The 22,414-nt window shown below is 41.4% G+C and overlaps 1 long non-coding RNA gene across 1 annotated transcript; it reads left to right on the top strand.

The window, feature by feature from the left end:
* Positions 1-3,520: 3,520 nt before the first annotated feature.
* Positions 3,521-4,546, top strand: LOC143690293 (uncharacterized). Its single transcript, XR_013179122.1, has 2 exons — positions 3,521-3,634; positions 4,262-4,546. It is a non-coding gene; the product is annotated as an uncharacterized LOC143690293 (long non-coding RNA).
* Positions 4,547-22,414: the final 17,868 nt, after the last annotated feature.

Here is a 22,414-nt window from a genome sequence, read left to right on the forward strand (position 1 = left end):
TGTGCCCAGTGCCCCTTTCTGATTACTCTTGTAGGACCCTCATCTCATTCTACTTTGTACTCGAATGTTTCCCAGCATGGACTGGCCTGAAAATATTTTGAAAATAATAAAAGTCTTAACAGTAAACAAAACAAAAGCAACAAAAACAGCATCTCACTGGTCCCACCCCTTCTCATTCGTCGGCTCAGGAGCCACCCACCCTGGGCTTCTCCCACACAGTCCCCAAAGTTTCTGGGCAAGGGACTCCCTCATAGATCTCACTGTACAGGAGCGGGTCAGGCAGTAGGTAAAGAGGCCCTCAGTACGGGCTGTGTCCTGAGGCTGTGAAGGTCCCACAGGAATGGTATCACATGACCCCGGGCCTGAGAAAGTAGCAAGGGAGTGAAAAGAGGAAACAGGTGAGTGGGGGGGGGGGGAACTTTTAAAAGCCCAGTGGCAAGAGGAAGCAGTCTGGCTCAAGCATCTGAAAGGCAGCCAGCCAGGAACAGCACCAAGAGAAAGCTGACCATGGAGCAGTGGCGTGAGGTGAGCGGACCAAGACTTCTGAGCCATGTTGAAGAGATGCTCCTTCATCCTGAGAGCAGTGGGGAGCCACCGAAGGGCTTAGAGCAGAAAGTGAGAAGATCACATCTGCCTTTTGAAAAGGTCTAGGTGGTTGCAATGTGGCCAATGGAGGGTCCCTGCTAAAGCCGTTTGGGAATGTGAATTTAAGGAAAGGAATCTTTCTTGAAGGCTATAAATACGGAACATGCATTGTGAATCTCTATGAAGACAAAGATGGAACTTATTTTTTCCTTCAAGCCATCTGTTATCATCTTCTCAAATACTGCTCCCTGGAACATCACTTTGGGAAACACTGATTGCACTTAAGCTAAGATCCTTCCTGCTTGGGTGTTTCTGTATCTGAAACATAACCCAGGAGGACAGGATGGGCTTCATCATTGACTTTCCCCACTGCCCCCAGCAGGCTGCCTTCCTTATAGCAGATCCCAGAAGGACTTGTAAGAGATGAACCTATGGGCAGGATTAGTAGTACTGGCTTCCATTTATGGAGAACTTAACATGGTGGCAGGTAAGTACTTCTCAGATTTTATCTCATTTTATCTTCATCAAGTCCCTCTGAATTTTCTGAATCTTTAGGAGGTAAATATAATTTTCACATGGATTTTGCAAAGGAATGGTGAAACCATCCAATATTTGCCTCATATCCTTAGTAATTCATTTCATTTAAAAACAATTTTCCTCCCTATTCTAATAACTTTTTTAAAGAGTTACTTTAAAACTATCAGCAAAAGCTCTATGTGGCATCCTCTGCTGCCTATGTCAGGTGTGGCTGCTTGAAAATTCTCTAATTACAATTAAGACAAACATGGATGCCTAATTTTAGAAAATGTTTTTTTTCCCATGAAGCAGGAGTGAAATGACAGCTTACTCACAGATGAGAGATGATTCAATATGTAAAGGACTTTACTTTGAGAAAACAGGAGCTAGAAGATTTCATGATCAAGTACTAACATCCCTTTTGCCCACCCACCCACCAGAGTCTCCTAATGAAGCTCTCATCAGCAGTGGAGTCAGAAAACCCACATTTCGGCACAGCCAGTTGCTCTCCCACACCCTGGGAGGAGGGGAACTCTGCGTGGGAAGTCCCTTGGGCTCGTAACAACACCATCTGCCTTCAGAAATCGGACTCACCCTATGTACTCCAAACAGAAAACAGAGGGGAGCTTCTCATAGTTAATTCAACCCCAGGATCTCATCTGATTTACACCACCAGCAACCCCGAAAAGGTGCGAGAGCTCTCCAGACAGTAGAGGCAGATTAAGTTTGTTCCAAAGAAATGTTTCCACCTTCATCTTTATCTTCCAAATACCTGTCCAGTTTACACAACTGACTAAACAACAATAATAATAATTTGGTGGGTTTTAAGAAGCTGAGAAAGAGCAGCATTCTTACCTTTGTGAAATTAATTGAAATATACAGATTAGGTGAAGATCAAACTAGCAGTGATGTTACCATTAAAGATTGAATTGGAAAATGTAATTACAGTAGGCTTTCTGAATAGTCCTCTTCAGGAAGAAAAAAAACTTGGACTCCCTAAAACCGGGATAGAAACTGCACAGATAAGCTTTCAAAGCAGAGAAGAGCAAACAAGAATTGTTCACTCTACAGAAGGGCAGAAACAAAAAGAAGCTGAACATGCTCAGTTTCTCCTTCTCAAATCATCACTCAGAGAAGCCATTCCTCTTCTCCTAGGGAGGAATGAGCAGAGGTACAAAGAACATGAAAGTCTTCCTCCCTGGAGGCTGGAGTAAAATTCCTGCTCTTTCTATGGAAGCATGAAAGGGAAATGTGTTTTCCTCCATCATCATCATCATCATCATCACCATCACTATAGCCATAGGGCTAAGACCTTACGTAGATTATTATAGATGGTGCAAAATTTCTTATCAAACCTAGGAGAATGGTACAATGTTGTCCCCATTGTACAGGGAAGACAGTGAGACTTTGTTAAATTGACTGATCTCCATTTACCCAGTTAATAAGCCAGCAGTCAAGCTCAACTCTGACCCTGAAGATCATTTCAACCATTATGTTATACTGCCTTCAAATGCTGCCAGGAAGTTAACCCAAGTAAGTAAACCCAAGCAACTCTCCTTAAGAGATAGTCAGTTATGCAAAGAAAGATATTTTATCTGCAATTATAATCAGAAAGTTATCTACAGATTAGGGCTTCTGATTTCCAAGGGCCAGGAAAGCCTTCTAGTGGCTTGGCCTTATGTTAGGAGACTTCAAAGCTATATGGCCTGTTTCCTAGCCTCTACTCCCTGAGAATGCAGTGCACCATTGCCTGACTTCCTTCTGCCAGCTGACCCACACCACCGCTGGCATGACTTCAGAGTTGGATTAAGAGATAAGACCCATCTTCAACAACAAAAAACAACATAATTAAAAATATTCAAAGGACTGGAACAGACATTTCTTCAAAGAAGATGTACAAATGGCCAATAAACACACAAAGGGATGTTCAACATCATTAGTCATTAGGGAAATGCAAATCAAAACCACAAAAAGATACCACTTGACAATCACTAGGATGGCTAAATTATTTAAAAAAAGAAAATAACAAATGTTGATAAAGATGTGGAGAAAAAAGAACCCATCCGTTATTGGTGGGAATGTAAAATGGTATAGCTTCTGTGAAAAAGGCTTTGGCGGTTCCTAATAAAATTAAACATAGAATTATCATGTGATCTAGGAATTTCAATTCTAAATATATACATGGAAGAATTAAAAGCTATGGACTTGGACATATATTTGCACTTTGATGTAAATATCAGGATTATTCACAATAGTCAAAAGGTGGAAGCAGCCCAAGTGTGCAACAGATAGGAATGGATAAACAAAATGTGGCTGTACACATACAACGGAATATTATGCTCCCATAAGGAGTAATGAAGTTCTGATACATTCTACAACACAGACAAACCTTTATGACATCACGTTGAATGAAGTAAACTAGACACAAAAGGACAAATATTGTATGATTTCACTTATACAAAATACCTAGAAAAGGCAAATCCATAGAGGCAGAAGATAGACTACAGGTTACCAGGGGCTGGGGATAAGGATGGTGAGCAGTGAAGAGTTATTGCTTAATGGGTACAGAGTTTCTCTTGGGATGATGAAAAAGTTTGGGTATTGGATGGGGGTGACAGAAGCACAACATTGAGAATGTAATTAATGTCACTTAATTGTTCACATGAAAGTGGTTAAAATGGGAAATTTTGTGTTGTATATATGTTACCACATTTTTTTAATTAAAAAAACAGAGATAAGGACCATAGGTATTAATCACAGTAGCTTGAGATGAATCCCACACTTCAGAGATAAATGGAATGGCTCAGAAGCCAATGCAATAAAGAGCCCACAAAGCAGGATCTAACTGTGGTTCTGGGCTCCCGTTCCCCCCTTGAGTTCCCTTGCTATGTAATTTGGGGGGACTCATTCTCTACTTCATCACTATAACTATATGGTGAGTCCATAAGTATGATAGGCTTATAGCCTCTAAGATGACCCCTAATGGCCCAATTCCTGGTATTTACAACACCTTGTACATCCTGCCTTTTGGGTGTAGGCAGCCATAGTAACTTGCTCCTAAGAATAGGATACAGCAAAAGGGATAGGCTGCCACTTACAAAACGACTTACAAAAAGACTGTGACTTCTGCCTTGGGCATTCACTCTCTCCTGCTCTCTAGCTTGCTCTCTCTAAGTGAAGCCAGCTGCCATGCTGTGAGCTGCCTTATGCAAAGGCCACTTAACAAAGAACTGATGTCTCTGGCTACTCGAGGTCTGCCAACTGCCATATGAGTGAGCCTGGAAGTGGCTCTTCTCCCAACTAAGCCTTGACATGACCCCAGCTCTAGGGGACACCTTGATTGGAGCCATGTGAGACACACTGAGTCAGAAGCAGCTAGATAAGCTGCAACTGGATTTCGACCCACAGAAACTGTGAGATAATAAATGTTTGTAGTTCTAAGTCACCATGTTTTGGTATATTTTGTTTTGCAGCAATAGCTAACCAGTACAATAGGAAGTTCCATGCATAGATACCAAATAGGTGACCTCAAATTCTTCTCAGCACATTAACCAATGAATACCCTCCTCCCCACAGCTTATCTGTTGAAGAGTTTTTGTGTGTCCCCAGCATGATAGTGGGTGGGCAACAGGAACTGAGCGTTTACCTCAAGCTTAAGAGGCTTTAAACTTAAAGAGCTTTTAAGTCATTGCCCATATACATCATCTGTCAAGCACAGCATCTGCTTCTTCTAGAAGAGCAAGGCAATGTCTTGTCATCTTCATATTTAAGGACCTCTACTTAATTATTAGTACCTTTGTGTGTGTGTGTTTCTGTTCTTCTTTAAACCTACATGTCTATTCATAAACATATATGTGATATAGTTTTCTTATATGTTGTCACAAGCTGTCAGCTCAATAGTATGAATAAATGAACAGACTTTCATTAAAATGTATTGCATACTTAATAAAGATGTGCTATATCCAGAGAGGCTCCAAAAAGAGTCATGTTAACTGGTACGTGATAAAGAAAAGTAGGACTGAAAACTTGGCTTTGCTTTACTGAAAAGCAAGGGAGCAAGTTTGCAGTATATATAACACTATCTTCCAACAGAATATAAACATAAGAATCATTAAGAATTATTTCATTATTAATTAGTGAAGCATTAAGCATTATTTTCAGTGTCTGTTACTTCCCCCATTATAATTGCCTCTCCACAAATTTTACTTTCCTCAAATAGGGAAATATTCATTGCAGAAGAATTCTCCCACTCTCTTTCCCACTTGTTCAAACCCTATTCTCAGGCTCTGAAAAACTCATGACTATGTTTCACACTAGGAAAAAAAGAGAATAAATGATACCCTAAATGAACCCTTCTGTAAAAGAGCAATTCATCAGTCTTCCATGGAGGGCCAGAGGGATGATCTTCATGAATAAAGAACAGCATATCCCTATTCTCATACAGACACACATATGCAACCCCCCAGAGAAGCTATATTTTTCACAATTAATATTTGAAAATTATAAGGATTCAAATCTCAGGGTTTAGTTGATTATTATGGTGATGCTTAAAAACCTTCTGAAATAAAAATGATTTTCCAAATCTGGAAAGACTCTTAAATGCTAAGGGTAAAGCATTAATGTCACCAGAGAATAAAGTAGGTATAATACCCAGATTCATAAGGCAAAGGAGGAACTGACTTTCATGCTTGAGGGACCACATTTGCACATCTCAGAAACAAGCATTGTGTATGAAACTGCCACCAGATTGACCCGTTCCTCACAATGCTTTCACTTGGTACAATTTCAGTCTCATTAGTGCCATCTATGCAAATGAGATGGGAAAACAGAAGCTAGGTTACCATTCACAATGAGGTCATGCAGTGCAGAGGCATCTCATGCTCGCTTATGCACAGCTGCTAACTGAAGGGGTTGAGACCAGGTGATCTACAAGGGTTGCCAGCTCTGCAATTCCTCTGTCACACAGCAAAGACAGCAAAGTGGTAAAGCCCAGCCATCTCCAAGAGGGCCTTAGAACCCCACAGCACTGAAGCCCCACACCTTTAGTCTGTTCTGATCTGCTTTGTTGCTGGCTCAAAGGTCTTTCTAAAACCCTGGATCCAGGCTTGACCTTCAAGGAGCCTTACATCAGCCCTGCCCAAGAAGTCAGAGGCTCTCACAAAATGTCCATGCCAAGTGACACTGGGTGTAAAAAGGGCATGTTCAGATTGTCCCAAAGTTCCCATGGATGTCTTTGATTTAATCCTGCCCCTTTGCATCACTTCTTGGAACAGAGCGGAGTTCTTGGAGCATGTAGGGTAAGATGATCATCCCAGGGCTGCTCTAGAGCCTTTCAACCCATGCCCAGCCCTTCTTGGGAAGTTATGGGTGAAACACAGAGCCAAGGACCACATGCAGACCACATGGTTAAAGTGCTCTAGAGTCAGAGGGCCTGGATTCAAACCCCTAATCCATATATTCTACGTGACCTTGGGTGAGTAACTTAATTTCTCTAGGCTTCAGTACTGTCAGTAAAATTGGGACAACAAGAGTACTTAGTTCATAGAGTTATTCTAGAATTTCAGATAATCCTTGTGCAATGCCTAACAAGATGCCATAGCAAAATAAGTGCTTAACAAATGTTTGCTAAGAAAAACACAGATTCGCATGGAAATTATCTCTGCTCCCTGATAATAGGGATTACTTTTGTTGAAGAGACCATCAATACCCATGTGTAGTAAGGGTCTTAAAAAGAATCCTATTCTCTGTTCTCAGTGTTCACTTCTAGAATCAGGCATGTCACACACCTCCTGGATGCAGGAACAATGATAAAGTTGATGGTTGCAGTTGATGATCAACCCTCAGGACTGACTTCCAAACTGACTCCTCAAAGGGAGGGGACAAAGACTCTGATTTGTAAACTCTGAGACATTGTATCAGGTGGACAAGGCACTCACCCTCTGAGGAAGGAGCCCCAGAACAGTTCCAAGGACATGGGTGGCTTTTGGTACTCACAGAGCTTTGATTATGACCCACAGAGTCACTAGAATTAACTTAATCCAGCTCCACACCTTGGGTCAGACCTTGAGTCAAGTATTAATAGCTGATAAAATGCAATAATCATAACTTTAAAAGTATAGTAAGAAAGTAAGAGTGTGCTGCCACCATGTTTAACATTTCGATACTTTTTAAATGAAGGACCTTTTCCCCACCATAGTGGGACACCCATTGGAATAAACACCAGTTGAGACCAAGCTAAGGCAACAAACTCATCCAGGGGGATGTCAAGAGGGATGACAGCATGATTCCAGGGTTAGGAAAAATCATCAGTGTGGCCAAGTGGAGTAGATGTGAAAAGATGGGAGGGATGACAGCATGTAGTAGTTAGGTTCAGGTGGTATCAACTTGGTCAGGTGATAGTGCCCAGATGTTCTGCTGCTGGGGACTTAAATCATCAGTATGTGAAGTTCTAGAAAGTGAGACCAAAACATGGGACCATCAGCCATTACAAGACAAGCCAGGATTGTAGATGGTGTTATCCAGAAAGGACTTGTGGAAGGTCCTATTGTCTGATGGCTTCCATCCATGTATGCTACATGCCAAGTCAGCAAATTTTTTGTGAGATCTATATAGCTGCCAATCTGGACTGGAAGAGACAGGAAATGGACAGTTGGAAGGAAGAATAACCTCAGAGTCAGAATCATAGAAGCTAAGGTCTGAAACCAAGAAATCTCAGGACAGGAGAATGAATGCGCCTGTACATATGGAGGGGGTGAGTTTGCTCTGGAGGCAGAGAGCAGGCCTTCTGCCTTGATATTCAGGAAGGGTCCTAGTGTCCCGGACCTTGGAGCACATTCCCTGGAGGTTGGGGGGAGCCTGGCTGCCACCCATTTTTCTGAAGTGGTTAAGCATGTGCCCCAGAGATAGCAGAGAATTGAAGGCTGCCTAGATGCTTGAGGAAGGTGGAACTGAACAAAAGGTGGTCTTCCCAATGTTCCCCAATGTTGCAACCCTCATCTGAGTGTTTAAAGAGAAGAAGGCCACTGTGTAAGCCCTTGGAAAGGAAGGGATTGCCTCTTTCTAAAGCCCCAAGGATGAACGATTCTCAGACTTAGAAATCTAATGGAGTTTGCCCTGAAGGTTTTTGGAATGGTTAGGTCCAGTGACCCTGTTTTCCCTCCAATTTCTCCCTATGGCATAAGATTGTTAATCCTATGACTGTTCCTTCTTTGTATACAAGAAGCAGATAACTTGCTTCACAGGTATACTTCACAGACAAGTTCACAGGTCCACAGCCAGAGGAGAATTTTGCTTCAGGACAGACCATATCAGTAACTGACTTTGATGAGATTGTGTACTACTTTTTAGTTGGTATTATATTTTAATGGTTTAAGGCTTGTGAGATATTGTGATGAAACAAACGTATTTTGAATATGGAAAGATTTAGTGCATTGTATGCAGGACAGGTGAGCATCGTAGGGAAAAAATGTCTGTTATTGTTTTCCATTTACAGACTGTGAAAAATATGTCTGTTATTTTGTTCTATTTAGAGATTAAGGATGATTGAAGGTGACATGTAGAACTACCAAGCTGACAAGGAGTAGAAACTGTGGTAATTAGGTGCAGCTGTCAACTTGGCCAGGCAATGGTGCCCAGTATTCTGCTGCTGTGGACTTAAATCACCAGCATGTGAAATCCATCTATGTCTGAATCCATCTGCCATCGACTAAGGGGTAGTGCCTTCCACAACAAGTGACATTAAAAGAAGATCAGAAGAAAGCTCAGCAGCTCAGCACAGCCCAGCACAACACAGCTGAGAGCTCAGAGTCAGCTCAGACCCAAAGCTTTGGAGACACAGAAAGGAACCACCCTGGGAAAAGCCATTTGGACCAGAAGTCAGGAGAGAGCCCAACAGGTATCTCTATGTGCCTTCCCAAATTAGTAAATAAATTCCCCTTATAGAAACCAATCCATCTCGGGTGTCTTGCATTCTGGCAGCCTAGGCAAACTAAAATACAGCATGATGCAAGGTCAGCAAAAACCAGCAAAGTGGTCAAGTGAAGGAAACCTGGAAAGACAGACGAGAAAGACCATGGTCATAACATAAAATATTACTGAAGAGATAGCATGACTCCAAGAACTATCCAAACATGGCCTCCCCTTGGCATCCCAAATAAGATTCCAAAGTTTCCCAGGAGAAAGAAATCACAACCTTTTAAAACATCCTAGAACCGTTTGAACACATGGAATCAGCTACGTGAACTGCAAAACATTTGTGTTTTCATTAGGACACTTTCAGTTTCAAATATGAGAATCCTCCTTATGCTAGCTGCATTAGTTAGGGTTCTCTAGAGAAACAGAATCAACAGGGAACACTTGCAAACAAAAAATTTATAAAAGTGTCTCACGTGACCATGGGAACGCAGAGTCCAAAATCCACAGGGCAGGCTGTGAAGCCAACAATTCCAATGGAGGGTCTGGACAAACTCCACAGGAGAGGCTTGCCAGCTGAAGCAGGAAGAGAGCCTCTCTCTTCTGAATCCTTCTTAAAAGGCTTCTAATGATTAGATTAAGCATCACTCATTGCAGAAGGCACTCTCTTTGGCTGATTACAAATGGAATCAGCTGTGGATGCAGCTGACGTGCTCATGATTTAATTCTATGAAATGTCCTCATTGCAACAGACAGGCCAGCACTTGCCCAACCAGACAAACAGGTACCACCACTTGGCCAAGTTGACACGTGAACCTGACCATGACACTAGCTTACACAAAAAAGAATGTATTATGTGGCCATTGAAGTACCTACTGAAACCAATGGATGACCTCAGAAAATGAACTGAAAATTGAGCAGAGACTTGAATAAACTGAGGGATCAAGTGAGCCATACAAATTTCATTCCAAGCAGAGGAATAAAAAGTATAAAAACCACAAGATAAGAACTAGCTTTAGGAGGAGAGTGCAGGAAGGTCAGAGTGGCTAGAGCTAAGTAGCAGAGAGGTCATAGTGGAGGAGAGGTTGAGAGGCAGGTAGAGGCCAAATTTGTAGGTCTTGGAGGCCATGGTCAGAAGCTTAGCTTGACTTTCAGTTTAAGGAGCAGCTACTGGAGGGGGTTATTTAGGGGAAACTGATTTTTTTTTTTTTGAAAAATGTTATTTTGTCTGCTGTGCAGAGAAGAAACTATAAGGAAGAAGAGAAGAAGCAGGGATTCCAGTGGGAAAGCATGGCAGTGATGGGGACAGGACCAGATGATGCAAGTAGAGACAATAAGAAGTATTTAGATTTGGGATTTTGAAGGTAGAGCCAACAGGACTCGCTGATGGATTTGATGTTAGGATGAGAAAAAGAGAGAAGCCAAGGATGACCCCAGATTTTTGTTTCAGCCCCTGGGTCATAAGTTCTTTCAGATGAACAAAATATGTATGGGCTCTGCCTTCTAGGAGCATGTCATTTAGGAAATAAAATAAGACAAGTGTATAAATAAATATCTCCTACAACATAAACAATTCTGTGCTGGTTTGAAAGGATGTATGTCCCCTAGAAGAGCCATGTTTTAATCTAAATACCATTTTGTAAAGGCAGAATAATCCCTATTCAATACTGTATGTTTGAAACTGTTATCACATCATCTCCCTGGAGATGTGATTTAATCAAGAGTGGTTGTTAAGCTGGACTAGGTGACAACATGTCTCCACCCATTTGGGTGGGTCTTGATAAGTTTCTGGAGTCCTATAAAAGAGGAAACATTTTGGAGAAAGAAAGAGATTCAGAGAGAACAGAGCAGAATGGCATAGCCATGAGAAGCAAAGTCCACCAGCCAGTGACTTTTGGAGATGAAGAAGGAAAATGGCTCCCGGGGAGCTTCATGAAACAGGAAGCCAGGAGAGAAAGCTAGAAGATGACGCTGTGTTCGCCATGTGCCATTCCAGCTGAGAGAGAAACTCTGACTGTGTTCACCAGGTGCCCTTTCACTTGAAACAGAAACCCTGAACTTCATCGGCCTTCTTGAACCAAGGTATCTTTCCCTGGATGCCTTAGATTGGACATTTCTATAGACTTGTTTTAATGGAGACATTTTCTTGGCCTTAGAACTGTAAACTAGCAACTTATTAAATTCCCCTTTTAAAAAGCAATTCTGTTCCTAGTATATTGCATTCTGGCAACTAGCAAACTACAACAAATTCCAATGGGCATTTTATGTGGATATGTCTGACTCCAGACTCTTGCTTTGCTGCACACTTGATTTGATTTGGCATCACTGCAACACAGACATGAAATTCAGCTCATTCTTAAATTTTCACACATACAAACACAAATGCACAGACAAGATTTCTAGGTATAGTAGAATTTGCTGAAGGATTACAAAGGAGAGGGTTAGCAGTGAATTCGACTTCAAATGGAACTTTAGGTTCAGGTTACGCATTAGATTTCTTTGTCCTTATGATACCATTAGCTATCCTGGCATCCGGAACTTTTGCTAGCCACCTCTATTCCACATTAAACCAGCACTCTCATACATCTGGCTGGCTTCTTTCTACCTGTGTGCACACCCCTCCCCTGTCCTTTCTCTCTCTCCTTCCATTTTTCTTCTCAAAAGCACAAAGATGTTAATCTCATTGTCTCACTGAAAGGAGACATCTTAATTCTCCTGGTTCCTGCAGAAGTCAGCAGTACCTTTTACCCAGAAGTAGCTTCTCAGTGTGTTTTCCTACCAAATACAACTTCCTCCCTAAAAGGAATTCCAGAGCCAGCTGTTAAAATAATCTACTAAATCCCTTGCTCCCACCTCAGTTAAACTTTCACCAGAACCACAACTCTCCTGTCTAGTCCTGCCCCGTGCCCTCCCCCTTATCCAAGATACAGTGTTTATATTCAACTCGAGTAGTGTGCTAAAGCCACTTGCACTGGCTCAGGAGAGCCAAATATGCACATCTCTCTCCAAGTCTGCATTCGGGAACTTCAGGTTGGTAGCCTGACATCAACCATGGCAGGAATATTTATACATTATATATCAGCAAACATTATAAATCAGGCTTTTTTCCTCCATAGAGCTGGTTGTTAAACATTTGACCAGCACACCACTGATCCACTCCAAGACAGAGGTAATCACACCATTCTCTGAACTACTTTTACTTATTATTACTTTTAGATTTAAATTTTAACTTTTCTGCTCTTTGGTAATGGAAGTTACCACACTACTGTCTTCGTGAACCTTTCACTCCCCTTACTCTGTTTCTTCAGGGAAGGGATTTGTCTTATTCATATTTTTACTTGACACAAAGCAAGAACTCTATGATTTGCAGTTGCTATGATGATTGCTTTTTTGTTGTTATTATTATTTAAATACTTGCTAAACCAAAATGGTAAATTAGTATGTCAACTTCAGGGTGTGTTTATTTATCATTTGTATGCAGAGAAACTCTTTTATAACATTGGGGCATGAAAAAAAAAGGTAAGAAAATAGGCAAAATGTAAATTAAAATCATTTTAAACAGGCTTTCACTAGTATATTTTAGGGGGCATGATTGATTAAGAAGTACTATGGCTAATGAGCCAAATATTAGAATCAGAACAAACTGATAAGCTTATCAGAGCCAGAGACAGGAAAGAAGGAGAGGGGGATCAAAATCTAATTCATACCGATTACATCAAATACAGATACAACTCCATTTTCATTTTACATGTCACAAACCAAACCACCGTTTCTCACTTTTTCTTTCGTTCAGCAAGCACTGTTGGCTTATGCCAGATAGACTCCTAGACAAGTCCTAAGTCTCATCAGAGTGACCTCTTTTTCCATAGTCTGCTGACCATGATGCTCAAACGTCTATGTGATATAAAATTCTTTAAAAAATAATCAAAGACATTCGATTCCTGGAGCCTGCCCATGCCAAAAAAAATAAAAACAAAAATAAATAATCAAAGAAAGCATTTAGAACAAATTTTGCTATTAAGACCTCTGGTTTCACGGAAGATGGTTATAAAACTCTTGGGTATATGGCCTTAGACTGGGAAAGAGAAAAATGAGGATTCCTGAAATGTTAAACTCTGAAGAAACAAGTCACAACTCCTACACAACAATATAATCCTCCTCAGCATTATTTTGAGCAGCTTTGTAACGAGGCCTTGGCCAGTGACAGGTTTTAGAAAGAACCCTGAACCAGGACTCGGCTGGATTTGGGGAAAGTCATCTAATCTCCCCAGGCTGTGCTCCTGTGCCTGAGAAATGAAGGGATTCGGATTGGTGATGCCTCATCCCTCCCCCACCCCCCCGTTTCTGAGTCTCTGATATCCATGGAGCCTAAGACATTAATGTCCTGAGAAGCTCGTGCCTGGAGTTGCAGATGCTGCTGCCATCCACATTTTCTGTGATTTTCTCTTTATCTTTGCTAATTGGAAATTACTAAAACTGATTTTGCTGCAGGCAGAGATTACGGAAAAGAAAGGAAGGACTCATGGGAGTTGGACAAGGGCTTGTAGAAGCTAGAAAAATAAATGAGGAAAAAAAAATAGTGAGCTCCACATACCACAGCCGTGGACCTTCTAACAAGACAATCATGCCTGAAAAACAATGAAGTAAAACCACATTTGAGAACCAAGAAAAGCATGTGGGAAGGATGAGTGGTGGATGCTTCCACTTCCCTAATTTCTATGTTATCCTATATCAGGGAAGAGTAATTTACAGCAGTGGAAAAATCTAGCAAAGCTAGCCTTACTCCATGAATACCCTGAATTAAAATCACTTTTACCTCTTTCCCACAAACTCAAAAATACATGCTTCTGCTGCAAGAAAGTATGATGAAAATCAACCCGGTTCTTAAGTGCCTTAAACATTTTGAAACCCTGTCACTGAGGGAACGGCAAGAGTTCATTTGCAATAAATAGCACCAGAAATGAATAATATGAAGACTCTTGTCCTGGTAAATTATTCATATATTCTTCATAGTATGTCTTTAATTAAGGATTATATACAGTAGTGAGTGCACACTGTAGTAGATTCTGTGTACTACACAGATACCGTAGTATCCACCTTTCAGGGTAGAAGAGTTTGTTACATATGCCAGAGGCATCGTTCTTATGCCTCTGACACGTGACTTCTAGGGTCCTTCTTGGGACCCAGGCTTATGGTACAATGATTAAAGTAACAAAAGTAAGTTAGATCTGGTTTGAATTATAGCTCTGTCATTTATTATTGAAGAACCTTGGGCTTCAGAGTTTCAATTTCTGTATCTGTAAGATAAGAATATAATAACACCCTCCTTATTGGGCAGCACCTAAAGTATAGTACATATTCAATAAATTGCTTTTATTTTTTTGTTGTTACAACCTGCAGTGTGTATGGTCCTGGGGGATTAAAAAGTGGTGCCAACGTGGGACATGACTCCCAGGGATAAACCTGGCCCTGGCACTGTGGGATCGACAATGCCTTCCTGGGCAACGTGGGGAAAAGAACTGCAACAAAATTAGGTATCAGTGGCTAAGAGAGTTCAAAAAGAGTTGAGAGGTTATTCCGGAGGCTACTCTAATGCAATCTTCAGCCAGATATTGCTATTTACCATGTTTTGCCAAACCCCAACCAAAATGATTCCTCCCAACCCTAAAGAACACCTAGAGCTCTATCTCAGATTTTACAAAGGTTCCATGCACTAGGGTTACTTTTCAGAAACCTACAACCTTCAGATGCATTCCTAGGCTAGATAGGTCCTGAAATCCAGAGAGGCCAGCCTCTCCAGAACTAGTTCCATCCCCCTATCCCATATTATCGATGTAAGGTTTAGGAGGCGAAAGAGAGAAGAAGCAGACCAAAAAACCTTAGAGTGAGCGAGTTTATTCCTGCACTCCCAGGCAGAGCTCAGAGAACTCCAGGTAGGGAGTTCGCCGCTGGGTCCTGGTGCGGACGGATTTTAAACAAGGGGGTTAGGTGACATCTGGAAGGGGCGGCACATTTTACACAGCTCGAGTCATGGTGACCTTCCCTGTTCCCCCGACCTAACAATCGACAGCCCTTTCCTACATGAAAAAGTTAGAATGGGAGTCGCCCAAATACCCCTAAACATTGGAAGAAAGATCAAAGGAGAAGTTGGAGTTATAACAGAGAAGATAGGATTTAACAAATGAGTATGATCGCTGCTTCATTACACTGATATTTCTTTTAGTTTCCAGTGTCTTAGAGCAGCTACATGGAAAAGCCTAAAATTGTGGGACTATAACGCATACCAAACTCTGAAATCTGTTCTATAACTTATTGTTATAGTGTGCTTTGAAATTTATTACTTTCTTTTGTATATATGTCATTTTTCATATTTCAATTTAATAAGAAATTAAAAAAACATTTGTTTGTGTATCCAGTTGTTTGTAATTTCCAAGGTCACTGGAGAGGTTTAAGTGTATGAGCCATGGATTCATGCAATGTTGACAGGATTGGAGAGAAGCTGCTGTGAATTACTTCCCTTTCATCCAGGTAGGAGGTAGTAGATGGCAACAAGCCACCACTCCAGCTGCAGCATCAGGAAATACCCTTCCTATGTGTACTGAATTTGCTAGTCATTTTTTTCCCTGAAGACACATGCTAAATCTCAGCCTGAGCCAAGGGCTGATTTGTCATAGGTGGAGAGACACTGCGAGGGGCAAGAGAAACCAGCACAGATTTTGAAAGATGAAATCTAAAGGAGTCTCAAAGGCATGGCCATTTTCCCGAAGAACATTGGCTGAGTACTAAGGCAGCAGGAGGCTGGGGTGGGCAAAAACCACTGAAAAATCATCCACAATGTCACAATGCTTAGGCAACAAAGTACCACTAGAGGGAGATCCTCTGTAACAAACACCATAGAGCTCATCCTTGCAGTATTTGAAAAGCCGCAGGTGGGCTGAATTCAATCAACGCTGCAACCCAGCCCTAACACAGACAAAATTCTAATTAGATTGAGTTGACAAATACTTCAATCTAGCTGTCAAACAGAGTAAATGTTAAAACTCCCCAGGAAAAAGTAATAGTGATGTTTTTATATGCAATGTATGACCCCAATCAAAAATTATAAGGCATGTGAAAAGGCATTTAAAAAGTGCTACTAATTAAGAGGAAAAATAGACAATAGAATCAGACCTACATTAAATCCAGATATTATAGTTAGAAGATAAAAATCTTAAAATAGCTATAACAAATATAATTCATATGTTAAGAGGGAAAAGATGGGGAAAATGGAAGAAAAGATAAAGAATTTCAACACAATTGGAATCTATAAAAAGAATTGAAGTGGAAATTCAAGAGCTGTACCAATAATATATCTGAAATTAACTCACTGAATGGGCTTAACAGTAGACTGGGCATAGTAAAAGAAAGAATTAATAAAATCCTAATTAGGTCAATGAGAAACTTTCAAATTGAAGCCCTGAAATTTAAAAAGAGGGAAATTGAGGTGGAAATAATAGAACAGATCCTGCCACACACGTGGGAAACAGTCAACGCGTACATATCAGGGTCCGAGAAGCAGAGGACAGAGCAGGAGAGTGCCGACCACAAACAATAAGATACTATCATAAGGTTCTTCTTTATTCTACTAGCCTTGTGAGTGGCATGCATTACATTCATTTTCAAATGCTGAAATGACCTTGAATCCTAGAAATAAATCTTGCTGCAGTAGGTCAGGAACTCCCGAGTCACCTCAGCCCAACTCCTTCCCACTTACAGCTCTTTCCCTTCTTAGAAAGGACAGCACACTAGGCTCCCATCCCTTGGCTGTGTCCTCCCACCCCCATCACTGCCACCCCTGCTGACCTAAGGACATGGCTGGGCCACACCCACAAGTGCCCTTTGTACAGAGCAGAAGCTTCTTGCTGTTGTGTTGCTGCTCTAGGACCTGGCCTTTCGGATGCCCACAAGGCAGCTCTTCATTGTTGGGCAGCCCTCAGTGTTAGAAGTTTTCACTTACATGGGGCCAAAATCTGCCTCTCTTTAAATTACAATCTAATTCTGTTTCAAAGCCACTCAGAATAAACCTACTACTGTAAATTCCACATAGGAATGCTTCAAATGCAGGAAGATAGTTCTCATATACCCCAAGGTGTTTCTTACCCAAAGTGAACATCCCAACTTCTGTTGACGTTCCTTACTTCTGTGTTAACTGGGACTCTCTTGGCTACTGCTGACAGAAACCTAGCTCACATTGGTTCTAAAAAGAAGACTTTATTACATAATCGGGAAAATAAGGGGTTAGAGCTGGCTTCAGGCAAAGTTCTCGGTGTTTGTCTTCATCTGCATCTATACACTTTGCTTTCCCTAAACTGACTTCACTACTGGGCAGGCGCTTCCTCAGGATAGCGAACTTGTCCCTGAGCAAATCCCAGGGCACACAACGCTCGCGGCATGGGGTCCAAGACCAGAGGGCGCCTGTGTCTTTGAAGTCCAGTAAAGTTCTGGGTGGCAATCTGATTGGCCTCGATCGTGCTACCTGACAGCTCCTAGCCAATCATACATGGCCTGGGTGATGAAGTAGGCTGATGACAAGCCAGGATCTGTGTTGGGATGGGGAAAAAGAGATGCCAAATCATCCCCACCTCAACTAAAGGGAAAAAGGGTGCCACCATCAGTTGAAGGGGTGGAAGAAAATCTGTCTGGTTCAGCAATGTCCTCCCACCAATTAGTGACAATGACATCCACAGGAGAATGATTACATCAATTATAATTCCATATTGTGAAATAGTATGCACCTCAAATATATGACACGGAAGGAAGTCCATATGGTGTTGAGTGAAAAGAAAAAACTGCACTATAGTATATAGATTATTTCAGCACTTTTATAAATGATAGATACATATTTTACATGCACTTAAATGATTTAGGTATATACCAAAAAGTCTAGAAAAACGTACTTTAGGAATGGCTACTACTAAATAGTAAGTTGATGTAGATTTTCAATTTTTACTCTATTGCACTTGTGTGCATATTTTTACAAAAGGCATGGATGATTTTTAAATAAAGTCCAATAAATTAATACAAATTTGATTATCTTAGTTTATTAATGTTGTTTCATTTCATAAAATATTCCAATTGTAAAGGAATAGAGTTAAGCAAAAAAAAATATATTAAAATCATCCCTACTTATCACTCAGAGACAATGTCTGCTATCAGTTTTGGTGATCATACATCCAAAGATTTTCAATGCAAATATTATCATTTTCTTTATAAAAATGTGCCCTTGGTGAAAGTATTGATTTGGTACTTTTTTTCATTTGACAATGTACTGTAGACTTATTCCTAATCCCCTAGTCTTTTCTTTAGCTAACAAAGTAAATGCCCCCCACACATATAAATATATAAAATAGTAAAGGACACAAAGAGACAGATACTCTGCTGGTGGGAGAATAAATTCTTACGGAGGACCAATTGAAGACACTGTCCCCAATGTCCCAGCACTCACACAGTTGCACGAAGGGACAGGTGGTAAGCATTTTCATGGCATCATTTTTATAATAGTAGAATATTAGAAACAACCTAAAAGGCCATCAGTAGGGAAGTGAATGAATAAAAAGAAGGCTGTGGATAAGATGGAATAAACTCTAGCAGTTTCGTTCTTCATTTCTTCACTCATTTAGTCTACAGTTCATTATTGGGTGTGCACTGTGCACTAAGGTCCATCTAGGAGCTTGTGAACAAAGTACACAGACTTCTGACCTCATAAGGCCTAAATGCTACTGAGTTGGGACAGAGTGAAAACAATAAATATATGTATTTAGTATGTTAAAAGATGATAAGCTCTATGGAGTAAAACAGTAGAGTAGGGGAGAGCTTGTGATGGTAAATGGTATAGTCGAGTATGGAGATAGGCTTTATTGAGAAGCGACACTGGAATAAAGGCTTAAAAAGCATGGGGGATTATATTAGTTAGGGTTCTCTAGAGAAACAGAATCAACAGGGAACACTCGCAAATATAAAATTCGTAAAAGTGTCTCACGTGACTGCAGGAACGCAGAGTCCAAAGTCTGCAGGGCAGGCTGTAAAGCCAACCACTCTGATGGATGGTCTGGATGAACTCCACAGGAGAGGCTCGCCGGCCGAAGCAGGAAGAACCTGTCTCTTCTGAATTCTCCTTAAAAGGCTTCCAGGGATCAGATTAAGCATTACTCATTGCAGAAGACACTCCCCTTTGGCTGATTACAAATAGAATCAGCTGTAGATGCAGCTGACATGATCATGATTTAATTCTGTGAAATGTCCTCATAGCAACAGACAGGCCAGCACTTGCCCAACCAGGCAAACAGGTACCACCGCTTGGCCAAGTTGACACATGAACCTGACCATGACAAGGGATGCTGAATCAAATATTGATATTTCTGTTGGTCTCCAGTGGCTTGGAGCAACCAGAAGAAAAAACAAAAAATCATGGAACTGTAATCCATACCAAACTTTAAAATCCGTTCTATCACTACTGGTTAAAAGGAAATTTTATTGGAAATTTACTGGAGTTTTTTGGTATATGTGTTATATTTCACAAAAATAAATCAACAAATAAAGCGTGGGGGAGATAGGTGTGTGGATTATTGGAAGAACAATCTAAGTAGAGGAAACGGCCAGCGCCTATTTATTCCATCTTATCCACATGCTTCATTTTATCCATTCATTCCCTACTGATGGTCTTTTAGGTTGTTTCTAATATTTTACTATTATAAAAAATGATGCCGTGAAAATGCTTAACGCCTGTCCCTTCCTGCAACTGTGTGAGTGCTGGGACATTGGGGACAGTGTCTTCGACTGGTCGTCCGTAAGAATTTATTCTCCCACCAGCAGAGTATCTGTCTCTTTGTGTCCTTCCCCGCTTTATATATTTATATACAGGGGAACATTTACTTTGTTAGCTAGAGAAAAGACTAGGGGATTGGGAATAAGTCTACAGTACATTGTCAAATGAAAAGAAGTACCAAATCAATACTTTCGCCAAGGGCACATTTTTATAAAGAAAATGATAAATATTTGCATTGAAAAGCTTTGGATGTATGATCATCAAAACTGATAGCAGAGGGCGGGCCACTGTGGCTCAGCAAGTAAGAGTGCTTGCCTGCCATGGCCAAGGGTGCCTGCCCATGCTAAAAAAAAAACAAAAAACTGATAGCAGGCATTGTCTCTTGAGTGATAAGTAGAGATGATTTTAATATTTTTCTTTTTGCTTAACTCTATTCTTTTACAAATAGAGTGCTGAGGCGGAAGCAGCCCCAGTGGGTTTGGTTCAGGACACCACAGGAGGCCTTTGAAGAGGGAGGGACAGCACAGCAGGAGAGAAGGATGGAGAGGGAAGGGGGGACCACATCAGGTAGAGCCCCCATGCCACTACCAGGACTTTAGCTTTTACATACTTATACCTCAAAAATACTGCTGAGTCAAAAGCACAAGTGTAAAATAATTGTACAATATGATGCCAGTCATCTACGTTCTTAAGGCATATAAAACAAAAATACACATTGTTTTAAACAATCCTAAAGTAAATCAAACTCTTGGGGGGTGGGGGGTGGTTCTTTGTTTTGGATGTTTGCTCTTAAAAAATATTCAAGTAAATAATTAATACTTTACCATTAAGACACATCCATTTCCATTCTTCTTTGAAACAAGCCCGTTCACGCGACGGGAGCACTGACCCTGAGCTGGCCCCGCAACCCTGAACCTCCCCTCCCCCCAATCCTGGGTCCTCCCCTCCCTGCATCCTGATCCTCCCCTCCCCCTACTCCTGGGTCCTCCCCTCCTTGCATCCTGGACTTCCCTTCCCCGCACTCCTGAACCATCCCTCCCCGCATCCCTGGACCTCCTCTCCCCGCACCCCCTGACCTACCTTTCCCGCCTCGACTGCCCAAAGCTCCATCCGGTGTCCTCAAAAGGCCGCGGTGGTTCTGGGCCCTGCGCGACGTCTTCGCAGCCTGAAGGGCCGGCCGTGCCATGTGCTCAGCCCGCCATCCGCCCTCTCCTCGGGCCTCACCCTCCCAGGCTCCGGGCCTCTGGGCCCCTAGCGAACCGCAGCCCTTGGGGGAGAAGCGGTCCTGGTGGGGCTGAGCGTGCCCCCCTACCCCAGCCTGGCCAGGTGCCCCTGGTACCGCCCTCGTGCTCTGAAGCTGCGCCCCCGCCCCCCGCACCCCCCCCCCCCCCAAGAACCCAACGATTACCAGCCACCCAGGAGGCTACAGGCCAGGGAAGGAAGGAGTTTTTTTAGCCTTAGAAACTGTGAGCCAATGATTGTCTGTTGTTAAGCCAACCCATTGTGTGTTATTTGTCTTTCCCCATTTTGTCCAGAAAGATAAGTTGGAGAATCCTTGTCAGATACTATGATAAAGTCATAGTATATCACATCTAAAAAATTCCTCTTATCGATGAAAAGCAGAAAATAAGAATACAAATCATTGGTTCTTCAGCTTAAAGTGGACCTGTGGAATTTTTCTTGAGCTAATACGATTGACCCCATGAGATGAGAGTCTTTGACTAGAATATTAGACAAAGAATACTTCTCTAATATTTGGCTAGAATATTTGACAAAGAATACCCCAGGGTTAAACAAAATGTATAGACTCCAAAAGAAGTCAAGCCAAGTCATTGAAAGTAATTATTTAATTTTCTAATGTGATGTAAGAAGCTTCAATAATGTGAGCACCCTTGCACACTGATCATTCCACAATGATTGTGCTCACCACATGCTTTTCAGGCACAAATCAATTTCTGATTGTTATAATCCCATAAAGCAACAACCTCAGAAGTATTTCTGCATGCAAAGGAAACAAAAAATAAAATCATGTAAAATGCTTTTTGATGATAAAAGCTAAAAGATGACTCTATGTGCAATGGCTGTATGTTGTCTAGGAAAGAATGCTTATTACATTTTGAAAAAGCTTTACACACATATATAATATGGCAGTAAGATGACCTTCTCACAGAGCGCCTTGCTTGAGAAAGTTCCAAGTGTCAGTTGAAAAATTGGATCCATCTTGCTTATGTAACAAACCACTTTTCTTTCTTCCCTTCCCATTTCCTTTGCTGTCCTCAGGAACATTTCCAGAGGATCTGAAGGTTTATGTCTCCCTGTGTCTACAGCTCCTGCTTCTTCTGCTTATTCACCACCTGAAGTCTTAATTCTCTGTTTCTAACACGACAATTGGCTACTGTGCAGATAATTCTGACATAATCATACCGGATTTACGGCTTGGGGACAGAGATCATAGGAAAAATGGATAAAGTCTTACAATTGGTTCTAAATCACAAAGAAGAGCCAGAAACAGGATAATTTTCAGCCTAATTATTTTTTCTAGCCTTACTGAAATAAAAGTCACCAGCTTTCCCCCCCCCCCACCCCCATACTGCTTTT

The sequence above is a fragment of the Tamandua tetradactyla genome, chromosome 7, assembly GCF_023851605.1.
Source record: "Tamandua tetradactyla isolate mTamTet1 chromosome 7, mTamTet1.pri, whole genome shotgun sequence".
Taxonomy (NCBI): domain Eukaryota; kingdom Metazoa; phylum Chordata; class Mammalia; order Pilosa; family Myrmecophagidae; genus Tamandua; species Tamandua tetradactyla.